Source organism: Hylobates moloch, unplaced genomic scaffold (genome assembly GCF_009828535.3).
Source record: "Hylobates moloch isolate HMO894 unplaced genomic scaffold, HMol_V3 SCAFFOLD_15, whole genome shotgun sequence".
Lineage (NCBI taxonomy): Eukaryota > Metazoa > Chordata > Mammalia > Primates > Hylobatidae > Hylobates > Hylobates moloch.
The window spans coordinates 59697519-59710629 of NW_026652290.1; the positions used below are offsets into that span (position 1 = coordinate 59697519).

The 13111-nt window shown below is 46.3% G+C and overlaps 1 long non-coding RNA gene and 1 other non-coding gene across 2 annotated transcripts in view; both read left to right on the forward strand.

Annotated features, from left to right (window-relative positions):
* Positions 1–11630, forward strand: part of LOC116483667 (uncharacterized) — a 30446-nt gene extending 18816 nt beyond the window's left edge. The window contains exons 2-3 of the long non-coding RNA XR_004252341.1: positions 8367–8511; positions 8882–11630. This is a non-coding gene — a long non-coding RNA (uncharacterized LOC116483667). The remainder of the gene's footprint in view (positions 1–8366; positions 8512–8881) is intronic.
* LOC116484399 (small nucleolar RNA U13) lies at positions 4840–4939 on the forward strand. Its single transcript, XR_004252570.1, has one exon. It is a non-coding gene; the product is annotated as a small nucleolar RNA U13 (small nucleolar RNA).
* Positions 11631–13111: the final 1481 nt, after the last annotated feature.

Genomic DNA, 13111 nt, shown 5'->3' on the forward strand with positions numbered 1-13111 from the left:
TGGGAACTCTCACCTGGGGGCTGGAGAATAGGGACACTGCTCCTCCCTCAGGAGTCTGGGGCTTCCTGGCTGCCACCAGGTGTCACCAGCAGCTTGGCAGGTGGGTGCATTTCCTGTCCCCAGCCACAGCAGAGACTCAGGCTCTTTCCTTCACCCTAGAATGGAGCTATTGGTTACCATGTGCAAGTTTTGTAAGAATGAAAGGATAAAGAAAAGAAAGATGAAAATTATTGCAGTAATCATTGAGGCTGGCCACTGCATATTCTCATTCTGCCCCCCTGGAAGCATGGTGGAATCGTACTTCCCCGCCCTCTGAATCAGTGTTGGAGGCCAAAGAAAAGCGAGTGGAAGTGAACAGATCACTTCCCAGTGGCAGGCTCACCAACCAATTTGCAATTTGCCACATTTTCCTTCTTCCTGCCACTACTGCTGTCCCAGTTCCAGATGGCGCCACTCCATCCGCTAGGGTCCCTGAGTAAGGAGGACATGGACGACAGCCCCTAGCCACCCCAAGAAGGACATGTAGAATGGATACAAAATAAATCTTTGTGGTTTTAAGCACTGAGATTTTGGCGTCATTTGTCACCACAGCGTAACTTAACCTGCCGAGATTGGTTAAACTTCTTTTTTTTTAAAGAGACGGGGTCTCACTTTGTTGCCCAGGCTGGTCTCAAACTCCTAGGCTCAAAGGATCCACCCGCCTTCTCCTCCCCAAAGTTCTTGGATTACAGGCGGAGCTACCATGCCTGGCTTATTAAACTTTTTAATAAAAGGATGAACCTACTCATGATTATAGAAACTTAACAGAAGGAAGGAAGGTGTGCAGGCCATTGGGATCATTTTAGGGTTCTTCCTCTTTCCTCATTCACTAACAGGACAGCTTCAATGCCTGAACACTGCACAGAACACTTTCCTTTCCACTCTTTTAGGATCCAGCTACTTATTTTCAGGCCATCTCTGCAGGCCTCCATCCTGCCTGTATCCTGAAGGAGATCTGGATTCCCATTCTGTCAGGTAACCATTATATAACTTGGGGTTTTCATAAGCAAGATGGCAGACAGAGCTCCAGGAAAGCTGCTCAGAAAATGCCGTGGGCAACATAAAGAAGATGAAATTCTCGGCAAGGTGCACATTGAAACTTTTCTCCTGTGGTGCATTGGGAATAAAGGCAGGGCAGACCCATCTATCAGGCACAGCTGGGGCAGAGCCCAGAGCTCGTCATACTTTTAGTGGCTCATGAAAATGCTTCAATTTTTTTTTTAACTAGAAGACAATGTTTTAATATATAATGTTAATACAGACATACCATAGGGGAGAAAGATTTCTCACTCATCACAAGCTTCATGGCTGAGGCACCTATAATAAAAGACAGATTAAAAAAGAGAAAAGCACACAAATTTACTTAATACAAATTTTATGTGGGCTGGGCAAAGTGGCTGAAGCCTGCAATCCCAGCACTTTGGGAGGCCAAGGCGGGAGGATCACTTGAGCCCAGGAGTTCAAGGCCAGCCAGATAACATAGCCAGACCTCGTCTCTACTAAAAATTTTAAAAATTGGCCAGGTGCAGTGGTGCACACCTGTAGTCGCAGCTACTTTGGAGGCTGAGGCTAGAGGATCACTTGAGCCAAGGAGGTTGAGGCTGCAGTGAGTTATGATTGCGCCACTGCACTCCAGCCTGGGTGACAGAGTGAGACTCCCTCTCTCTCAAAAAAAAAAAAAAGAAAAAAGAAAAAGAAAATTATATAACATGGGAACACTCAGAAATAAAGGCCCAAAGAAACAGGAAAAACTGTATATTTTATAGACAGCCATGCAGAAGTATGATTGGAAGACAAAAAAGTATGATCTAATGATATTAAACTGGAAAGTACTTAGCAAGGCCTGTTTAGATTCTTTTTTATGTTCTTGTGTCTTCAGAGAAAAGGACATTCCTTTCCTTGGGTGTAGGAAGGACATCTCTGGAATGAAGGTTTTCTTCGGAGGAAGATCAGATAATTCTCTTAAGTCCCTCTTCAGGGGAGCAGAGTGAGGAGGAGGTGAGAGTGACCTTCCTGCTTCTGCTGTTTTCTCAAATGCCAACGTGCTATATTTGTGGATACTACGTCTTAAACTCTGTCAGTATCAACTTAGTAATAAAATACAGATTTTAGTACTTTTTATAGAAGAAAGGGACTACGAAGGCAAAAATGGAGACCCACAAAAGTCATACTCTGGCTCTGGAGAAAGAGTTTAAGAGTTTCACAACCAATACACATGTGGGTTACAATGTGGTTCTTGGAAATGAGTATAGACATGGCATTGCTGTGACCTATCATGTCTTTTCCTTTATAAGTCTGTCAAAATTTCCCATGACAAACTAGCTCTATGTTTGCTTCTTTAAGATTAACTTAGGACACGAGAAGGCCATAACTGCTGGGGGAGGAGTCCTGGGTCAAAACAATGTGCATGGATATAGCAGATTGTGAGACGGCATAGGGACAGGACTCAGCCCTCACCAGGATGAGGCCCCCACTCCCTCACCTGTCAATTAGCAGACTTTGCACCACCATCACTCTAGCGCATCCCAGCTGACCTTGCAACCTTGAAGAAACTAAGATAAGCAGCATCCACCCGAAATCTTACTCAAGGGAGTTAATCCTACAGCCTGCATGCATACAAGATCCGAAGAATGATCTTTGCCCCTTGCCTCATTATAATACTAAAATCCCTGCCCAGGGGAGGGCTTATCTGCTATTTTCTGCTCATGCAACAGTATGTGTTGGCATGATTCCTTACCATGCCTGCACACCCTGTACTCCACCCCACACATGTAGTGAGGCTCACCTACCTCATGAATTATGCATGTCACCCTCCTTAAGGCACCGAAATGCACTCCCCTCAGTGGGGCCAGCCAAGAACTCTTGCTCCTGGGCTAGTTTCCTTGTGTTGGAGCGCAAGCCCCCATAAAGTCTTGTTTGGGAAACTTGTTTGGCCTCCTGTCAATTGCTATTGCATGGGCGCCTAAGAACCTGTGGTCGGTAACAATTCCTCTAGCTTGCTTCCCATGCTTGTATTTTCCCTTCCTTCTTCCCAGCAGCCTCTGACTTCTGAGAGGAGTCCACTAGGTTCCAGGGAAGCCAATTCCATACCTGGTTCCGTAGATGGGGTGTGGCCCTAGGCTCAGCCCGTTAACTCTGCCCACAGTGAGGTTCTGTGGGTGGTCACCATTCCAGTCCAGCTAGAGTGAGTCTTGGAACCACGGACAGGAATTCTGGGTGTGAACATCCTTTCCTAGATGGCAGGCTGTGCAAAGGGGAATCTGCGTTCCTACCCAATTTGCTACTATGATCAAAGTCAAAGGAAATCTCAGAGAAACTGAACTGGAGCCTTGATCAAACCACACTTGAATGCTACCATTAGATCTTTTGAATTACATAAGCCTGTAATTTCCCTTTTCCTGTTAAAGCCCATTTGGATTGGGTTTTATGTTAGTTTCAACAACCTTACTGGAACTAAATGTATTCTTATTATCTCCAGTTTATAAATTAAGAACAGAGGGACGAAGTCACTTGCCCAAAGCCGCAGAGCCAATTCGTCTATCGTATAGAAGCCAGGATTTGATTCCTGGCAGTGTGACTCAGAAATTATCCAGATTTATCTCTCTCTCTCTCTTTTTTTTTTGTTTTGTTTTGTTTTTTGAGATGGAGTTTTGCTCTTGTTGCCCAAGCTGGAGTGTAATGATGCAACCTTGGCTCACTGCAATCTCCGCCTCCTGCATTCATGTGATTCTCCTGCCTCAGCCTCCTGAGTAGTTGGTATTAGAGGCGTGCGCCACCACACCTGGCTAATTTTTTGTATTTTTAGTAGAAACAGGGTTTCACCGTGTTAGCCGGGCTGGTCTCGATCTCCTGACCTCAGGTGATCCGCCCGCCTCGGCCTCCCAAAGTACTGGGATCATAGACATGAGCTGCCACGCTTGGAGCCCAGATTTATCTTAATGTGTGCTTTGCATTGATATCAAAGGCTATGTTTTCAAAGATTTCATAAGTTTCATCTGCAATGCTCCAAGCATGGGTTACCTAATAAACACCATAAGTATGAACAGATCTAAGTACAGAAAAATCAATGCACTTAAGAATTTTGTTGGCCAGGTGCAGTGGCTCACACCTGTAATCCCAGCACTTTGGAAGGCCGAGGTGGGCAGATCACTTGAGGTCAGGAGTTCAAGACCAGCCTGGGCAACACGGTGAAACCCCGTCTCTACTAAAAATACAAAAAAATTAGCTGGGTATAGTGGCGGGCACCTGTAATCCCAGCTACTTGGGAGGCTGAGACAGGAGAATCGCTTGAACCCGGGAGGCGGAGGTTGCAGTGAGCCGAGATCGTGCCATTGCACTCCAGCCTGGGTGACAGAGCAAGACTCTGACTCAAAAAAAAAAAAAGAATTTCACCCTTCTCTGTATATGTCTCCTTTAAGGAGCTACCCCATTCTGGGAAAGCACAGTTGGTACCATGTGAAAAGGTGCCCCCATCACCACATTTACAAAGCATGAGATCAGGAATTTAAAAGGCACTCTCACTGCCTCCCATCTGTCTCCCCCACCCTTGTCTGATCCTCTCTTCCCACCACGCGTGTCCTCTCCTCCTTCCTTCAGTTTCACACAAGATCCAATTCTCTCAGCCCCCAGCATGGGTTGCCTACTGGTTGTGTCTCCTTGACTCAGCCCATTCCTGGACAACAACAGCTCCTTCCATGGCTTTACTTAGCTCCCTGGACCTCACCTTCCAGGTCTTCTTAAGCAGCTCAACCCACCCCTAGTCCCACCTTCGAGGAATGAACTTGTGTAATATTCTCTCTGATCCTTTTGCAGTTATGCATAATGACTGGGTTTTCATGCTTATGAATGAGATGTGCCTCCCTCAAACATTGTTATACATCAGCACATTATGCATCTGACATGAGAAAAAAAATTCTCCCTTGCTTGAAAACACCTTTGCAAATTCTCATCTATGTGGAAAACAAACACAGAGAGGAAGTAGAGATGATGAGTGTGGACAACTCATTTGAAAACTTGGGGTGAGAAGGAGAAAATTGAGATTGGGCTGTTCTTAGGGGGGATAAGGTGTGTGGGAGTAGACTTGCTTGCTGTACCCTATACCCATTCTCCCTCCTGGTACATTAATAGAGCCTCTGTGTTTAGCTGGTATATTAGGGCATTCTTGTATTGCTATAAAGAAATACTTGAGACTGGGTAATTTATAAAGAAAAGAGGTTTAATTGGTTCATTAATTTATAAAGAAAAGATCTCGTGTGAACTAAAGTGTGAGCTCACTTATCACCAAGGAGATGATCCAAGCCACTCACAAGGGATCCGCCCCCATGATCCAAACATCTCCCACGAGGCCCCACCTCCAGCATTGGGGATTACATTTCAACATGAGATTTGGGCAGGGACAAATATCCAAACGGTATCAACTGGGTACCAGAATAATGGCTGATCCCCAGCCTTCCTTGCAGCTAAGCATGGCCACGTTGCCAAATTCTGGCCTGTTGGGAGGTGAGTGGAAGTCAAACCCTCATGTGGAAGGGCTCTCCATCTCCCCATCCCTCTTTTCCGATGCTGCTTACAGCAGTGAGAGTTATCATGAACTGTGGAGACAAGGCCACACCTAGGAATGGTGGAGTGAGGACCCTTAAGAAGCTGAGGTCCCTGCCAATAAGGTACTGCCTTGCCAGCTTATGTGAGAAATAAGTTAACTTTCATCTTGTTTGAGCTTTTTAAGTGGATTCGATTATTTGGGGCCTTTAAAGCAGTCAACCCTGCTTCCTAATTAATAGTGGTGGATAAAAGGATCTTCACTTTCTTATCTTTAATGAATTTTGAACATAGTCTGATGTCAATTGGAAGAATCCAGGAAAAAGTGAAGTTGAAAATACAGAGTGATCTGGAGTGATGGTTAATGCAAGTGTCCTGAAAAGGTAGGAGGAAAGAGATGAAAGGGTATGGGGTGGCTGGCCCCACATTAACTGCTCCACCTGGACAAGGGGAGGGTAAAATGGGAAGCTGGATTCAGGAGACTTGAGATTTGGCAGCAGGAAGTTGAGGCAGTTCCTGCCTCATGCTTCTGATTTTTCAGCAAAGCAGGAGGCAAGGTGCTGTATGGAGAAATCAATCCGGAGCAGGAAGGTAAACCTGGCAGAGCTTATGTAAGGGCTCAGAGGTAGGAGCGTGGGCTGGGCAGCTCTTCCATGACTGTCTGCGTTTATGTCATCTAAGAGCACAAGAGCTAAAAACCAGACACTGTGATGACTTAACTCTATGTCAAGTACTACACAAGGTCATCACTGAATAGGACTTGAGAGTAAACATTTGTTCTATGATTTTGATCTTTAAAAATAAGAATATAGCTGGGTGCGGGGGGCACACACCTGCAGTCATAGCTACTGGAGAGGCTAAGGTGGGAACAGTGCTGGAGCCCAGAAGCTTTGGGCTGTAGTGCACTGTGACCACTAGGTGTCTGCACTAAGTGGAGCGGCGGGGGGCCACCAGGTTGCCTAAGGAGGAGTGAACCAGCCCATGTTGAAAACTGAGCAGGTCAAAACTCCTGTGCTGATCAGTAATGGGATTGCACCTGTGAATAGCTACTGTACTCCAGCCTGGGCAACATTGCAAGACCCTGTCTCTAAAAAAAAAAAAGAATATGAAACAGGTTGAAAGCCTTATTCAATACATCCAATTTATCAAAGTTTCTAGCTAAAATGTATTCATTGTCTGCAGTTTTCAAATTATAACAGGTCCTTTTGTTTTTTAAAAAAAAACTGGCACAATTAATGCCCAAATAAAACACCTATGAGTAGTATTGGGGCTCAGAAACCAATACCCCAAAATATGGCCATTTCTACATGTTGAACTGAAAAAGAAGCCTCAAGGTCCCTCTGACCTCCCCTTCCCCACCCATCTCTCCCAAAGCGTAGGAGGACGCTGTTCTCCGAAGCTCCCTTGTCTGTCTAAAGTCTGCACCTACCAAAGAAGAAAACAATTGCCTTTAGCCCCTTCCCTGAGTTTTCATTAACTGAATCCATATGATAGGAAAAAAGATTAGTGTCTGCCCACAAACCTGATGGACTTTTGTCACAAACCATTGTCTATTCTCTGGGCCCAACAAGCTTTGCCCCAGGCCATTGTATGTTCTTCGAGCCCATTGAATTCCTCTAAACATCATTTACTACTCCTCTAAAATCATCCACACTTCCCCATCTCCATTTCCCCTGAGAAGAAGGGTATCTTCTTCTGAAGCAAGTTAGGGAAAAAAAGAATTAGAACATATAAGCCTCTACACCCCACTGGGGGGTTGGGTCTTCACCCTAAAGGCTCCCGTATCACGTTAACTCTAATAAAATAAATGTGTATGTTCTTTCTCCATTGAATCTGTCTTTTGTGAGTCGAATTTTCAGCAAACCTTCAGAGGGCAACAGTGGAGTTTTTTCCTTTGCCCCAACAGTGGCCATTTTCATTGTGAATCTGGCATGGTCAGACGCCACGCTGAGCTTTTTACATGGCTTAGCTCTCTAACCTATAAAATAGGTGTTTTTATCCTTATTTTATAGACAAGGAAGCTGATGCCCAGAAACATCAAACAACTTGCCCCAAATCACATAGCTATTAAAGGGTCGAAATTTGAGCCAAAGTAGATCTGAATTCAACATCTGTGCTCTTAACCACACCCACTGCCTTCTCTTAGTGCAGGCCAGTCTCAAAGTTTTGCTGACCTTCTAGAAAGCTACGGGATCTTTATGGAAACAGAACTTCTGGTGGCCTGCCTGATATCTCAGGGTGGCCAGTTGAGAAATCAGGTTAGACACACCCTCGACCCCTCCCCATTCCAATTGTGCTACAATAAGCGCTGGCCTACAGCCCTGCACTTTCTTCACACTGCTGGGCATGTGGCACTACTGTGGGCTGGCAAAGACCTGCCTGCACCAGCAAGGGCCTCCGCCCAAAGTGTAGGGCAGCTTTGTGCAGGCCTGCACAAAAACAGTCTCCAACAACAACACCTTGTGGCAGCCACTGAAACAATCATCAGGGGAGCTTCCCCATTCTCTCCATCAGGCCTGCAGACACAGTACTGACTTCCTGGAACCAAGTGCTTAGGTTTCTTAGGAGGTTTAAAGGGACGTTTAGATGATCAGATTTCTTGCTAATAAAGGTAGATGGGAGTTAATGATAAAAATGAGAAACATGGCCTTATTTGTACCTCAAGGCAGTCATACATTATATTTGTATAGATTGCTACCTCTGGGACTGTCCCCAGAACAGGACCCAGAACATGGAGACGTGTGTCAGGTAGCCAGCTGTCCTGGGCTGCCTGCTGTGTCGTCTCCCAGGACTTCTCCAGCTCCATTTACAGTCTGGCTCCTGGGCCTTTGGATCCCAGCAGTGTCCGAGCAGGGGCTCAAAGGACAGCCCCACCGTGGGGGATCAGCCCTAGAAGCTGTCACTACATCTCCAACGGACGCAACTATTTTCCAGGTAATAAAGCTGCAGTGAATGCAACTTGTCAACTAGTTCCTTTCAAATTCTGACTTGGTTTGGTAAGTCTGTGGCTTGTTGTCATACCACTGGCAGAAAAGTCCCCTTCCCTGTAATCAGATTGTAGAGGCCACAGGGGCTCTTCTGAAACAGGAAGCAAGCTCTTTTCCAAGTGTTAATTTTATTTGTTGTACATTTTAGCAGATTAAGCACTTAGGGTTGGGATTTTAAAAATATTTCTTTTTTGGGCCAAGGAGTGTTTTCACACAGCTAAGTTCTTTGTATAAAGCTGCTCCAAATCCCTGACTAATTAATTCCTAAAGAAGCAGCACGTGGCTCACAATTACTGGCGCCCCCTCTTTATAAACAGGAACACCAGGGGAGAGAGCCAACAACAGCACAGTGGCCCCGGACCGTGACCCTTGGACTGAAGGAACCTACAGATGTGTTTTTTTTGGTGACATTTTACATGCAACTCCAGATTTCGAACTCTTTTTGGAGAAGCAGGCAATCTGGCAACAGTCGTTTTGGATTCTCAGAAGGCAATAAAGAACGGCTGCCACCTTCCGAGGGGCATGGTGGGTGCCCTGTTCTGCTAGAATTGCCAACACGCCTATCGTCTTAGACTTGCCCAAGGTGTCGCAGTTAGAGACTGCCTCCCTTATTCACGCTCCTGCCTGGTGCCCACGGGCTTGAATTTGCTCCCCTTGGAGTGGGGTGAGTCTCTGCAGACACTTCTCATACACCTCCCCTGCAGACAGCGAGCTCCTGGAACACAAGTCACATGCATTTCATTTCCGGCTGTCTTGCTACCACCCAATATGGGCTCTCAATACATGTTGAAGGCAAGGATCAATGAATAAATGGGCAACTATCAGCTGTAGCCTTGTATGTGCCAGGTATGGTGCTAGGCACCAAAAGGGCCACAGAGGTGTTATACACCAGGATATCAGGGAGTTCATGACATAGTGAGGGAAAGAAAAAGCTTATGCAGTGTGTGTGTGGGACTTTAAGCAAACATGATGCATAACAATAAAAGGAATGACTTTGCCTGCCCCTGATGAAACTTCAGCAGGGCTATGCCCTGTCTTGCCACCTTCAGGAAACAGCAGTCTTGTAGTCATTTGCCCCTCTGAGTTACAACCACTGTTTCCTTTCAGGAGAATGTCCAGTGTTATATCATAATCAAGACTTTGAACTTGATGTGGCATTACATGTTCTTCCATATCCCCAGCCACCTGAGAAGGGAGATGAGGTAGCTTTTCTCTCTCACTCTCTCTCCCCTAACCCCTCCTCTTCCCACCAGCAGGCAAATGAGCTTCCTGCCCATAGGAGAAAGGGTAAAATCACAAGGTGGTGCCCTTGTCTCCAAATCTCAAGGTCCTCTGGATGGCAGGTGAGTAAAGGTGACTCTTGTGATCATGGGTGTTTTGGGTGTTCTTCAGAGATCCTCCAAACTGGGGGCTTGTCCACCGTTCCCAGGACTCTGCCATGTGGAACCATGGGAATGTGAAGTTCACCTCACACTTCCTTTCATCTGAGGTCACCGCACAGCCCCTACCAGCCCAGCCATATTGGGTGGGATTTCAGATGCCCCCACAATGGCTGCCTTGGAGACTTTCCACTGGTCCTCAAGAAGCAACAACACTCCCCTTGCTCTGCCTTTGGTGGAGGGCAATTCCTCCTCTCTCTCTGCCTGGCCCCAGGCTGCTTCGGCTCTCTCAGGCACTGGCCCCCGTATTCCCCCAGATACAGAGAACCCTCATCAAGCTCTCAAGTGGCCACTGAAACCCAGGCTCTCTAGGGTCCAGCATATGGAAGCGACAGCCCCATTTAATTTCTCCTTTCCTCTTGTAGGCTTACAGCATAGCCCTCTCCCAAGAAATCATCCAAAAATTACCTCAACCATTCTATAGTCCCCAAGCTGACCAGGGGAGGGAGGACCAAGAATCTTGAAACCTAAATACTACATTTGATGATCTCCTCAGACGTATTTTGGGATCTGATATCTCTTTAACAAAAATTATAAAAATTGAGGCAAAGAGAGCCCAATTTTTTATATATTGTTCTAATAAATAACAGGTACCCTTAGAAGAATGCAGACAAACACTCCTGTGGAAATTTAAAGGAGCATAAGACTCCTTCCAGTATAGGGAGAGAACCAAGGAAGACTTCCAGGAGGAAATGGCCATTGAACTGGGCCTTGGACATGTGGAGGTCAGGGATGAGAGTATTCCAGATGAAGAGTCCAGCATAGGGAAGGCCCACAGGCAGGAATTGCGCTGTATTAATGCTGTCTTAGAGGCATTTCCATTGCCAGAAACAGATACTCAAATACTTCAAAGAGAGAGAGAGAGAGTATTGAAAGAGTTTCTATAAACAACTGTGGTTCTCAAAGTGTAATCCCTGGGCCAGCAGCATCGGCATCACCTGGGAACTTGTTAGAAATGCAGATTCCCAGGCTGAGTGCAGTGGCTCATGCCTGTAACCCTAGCACTTTGGGAGGCCGAGGTGGGTGGATCACCTGAGGTTGGGAGTTCGAGACCCGCCTGACCAACGTGGAGAAACTCTGTCTCTACTAAAAATACAAAAAGCCGGGCATGGTGGCACATGCCTGTAATCCCAGCTACTCGGGAGGCTGAGGCAGGAGAATCGCTTGAACCTGGGAGGCAGAGGTTGCGGTGAGCTGAGATCGTGCCACTGCACTCCAGCCTGGGTAACAAGAGCGAAACTCCACCGAAGAAAGAAGAAAGAAAGAGAGAGAGAAAGAAAGAAAAAGAAAAAAAGAAAAGAAAGAAAAGAGAAGAAAAAAAAGAAAAAGAAAAGAAAAGGGCACATTCACCAGAGCCTTTGAATCAGAAAAGAACCCCCAGGGGCTGGTGGTAGCAGTCCTTGCACAGGCCCTCCAGGTGATTTTCATCCAGGGAAGCTTGTGAGCCCTTGAGATGGAATATTCTCAGGAACCCCTGAGATATGTGAAGAACTGATGGCATAGGCTATTTCTAGGGAGGAAATGGGTTGCTGAGTGCACAGATGAGGGGAGGTGGGAGACCTCTGTAATTGTGTACCATGTGCATATATTACGTATTCAGAGAATAATAAAATAATGTGTTTAATCCTCTGTCTTCCTCCATCTACTTCTCTCCTATCCCATAGCTGCTCTAGCACCTCCACCTCCCTCCTCAAATGGTGTTCTTCGCTTCCTAGGCAAGCTGGTTTTCTGTTCTCCCTTCCCCAGTCTTCTCTTGTCTGGTCTTTATTACAAGGTGTGCTAAGCCTCATAAGGACAGTTGAAGAGAAAAGAAGTGAGACTATGCTAGTGGCTACAGAATTCTGCCAGGAGAGCTGGAGGTGGGGAGGAAGTCTATGAATTCAACCATGCCAATAATTTCAGTCGAAAATTAAGAAAAAGCCCAACTCCACCCCCTTTTCGGTTATCAAATATGCATTGTTTTCCTCTTTTGTTGGGCTTTTGTGTCTGTTTCGTTCTCACCTTGACTCAGCCCCTGTGAGCCTCAACTCTAAGCCATGGAGAGGTTTGTCCAGTGTCTGGAAGATGGACTGACTGCTGAAACAGGAGCAAGAAGAACCTCCTAGCAGGTCAGCCATACCCAAAGACAGCCACAAGGAAATGGACAGTGTTGCAAGGACGGGTGTCCAGCAGAGCAGGGGCAAATGCCCCTGGTGCTATAGCTCCTTAAAGGCTCAAATATCTCTGCTGACCCAGTGAGTGCCCCTCAGCTTGTGGTATGAGACTGAACTTATAGATACCACCTCAACTCGAGGAATTCAATGCAGTGATGAGCTGATTTACGGTGTTTGCCAATTCCTGTGGTGTAAATAACTCATCACATGGCCAGTTTCAGGCTACCAATGTGAAGTCACTGAACCCAAAGTTGGGAAGAGATTTACCTAACAGTGGACATAGTTACTGGGCTTCATAGAGAAATCTACTAAACACAAGTGCCCCTGGGGTCCAGAAATCAACTTCTGGTTGGAACTGACCTATATGGTGCCAAGTGTGCATCTTCTAGGAGGACACTAACATTAGCGTGTCATCCTCCAGTCTTGCAATAAGCCTTTTCCGTAAGAGCCTTTGACTAACATTTGTTGAATTTTGTATTCACTGGGGGCTGGACGCGGTGACTTATGCCTGTAATCCCAGCACTTTGGGAGGCCGAGGCGGGCAGATCACTCGAGGTCAGGGGTTCAAAACTAGCCTGGCAAACATGGTGAAACCTTGTCTCCACTAAAAATACCAAAATTAGCCGGGCGTGGTGGCACACGCCCATAGTCCCAGCTACTTGGGAGGCTGAAGCGGGAGAATCACTTGAACCCAGGAGGCAGAGGTTGCAGTGAGCCGAGATTGTGCCACTGCACTCCAGCCTGGGTGACAGAGTGAGACTCTATCCGAAACAAAACAAAACAAAACAAATTTTGCATTCATTGAGCCAACTAATTTATTGATTTTTCTTTTCATTAAAATTTTTTTTTTCTTGAGATACAGTCTCACTCTGTCACCTAGGCTGGAGTACAGTGGTATGAGCTTGGCTCACTGCAATCCCCGCCTCCTGGGCTCCAGCGATCCTCCCACCTCACT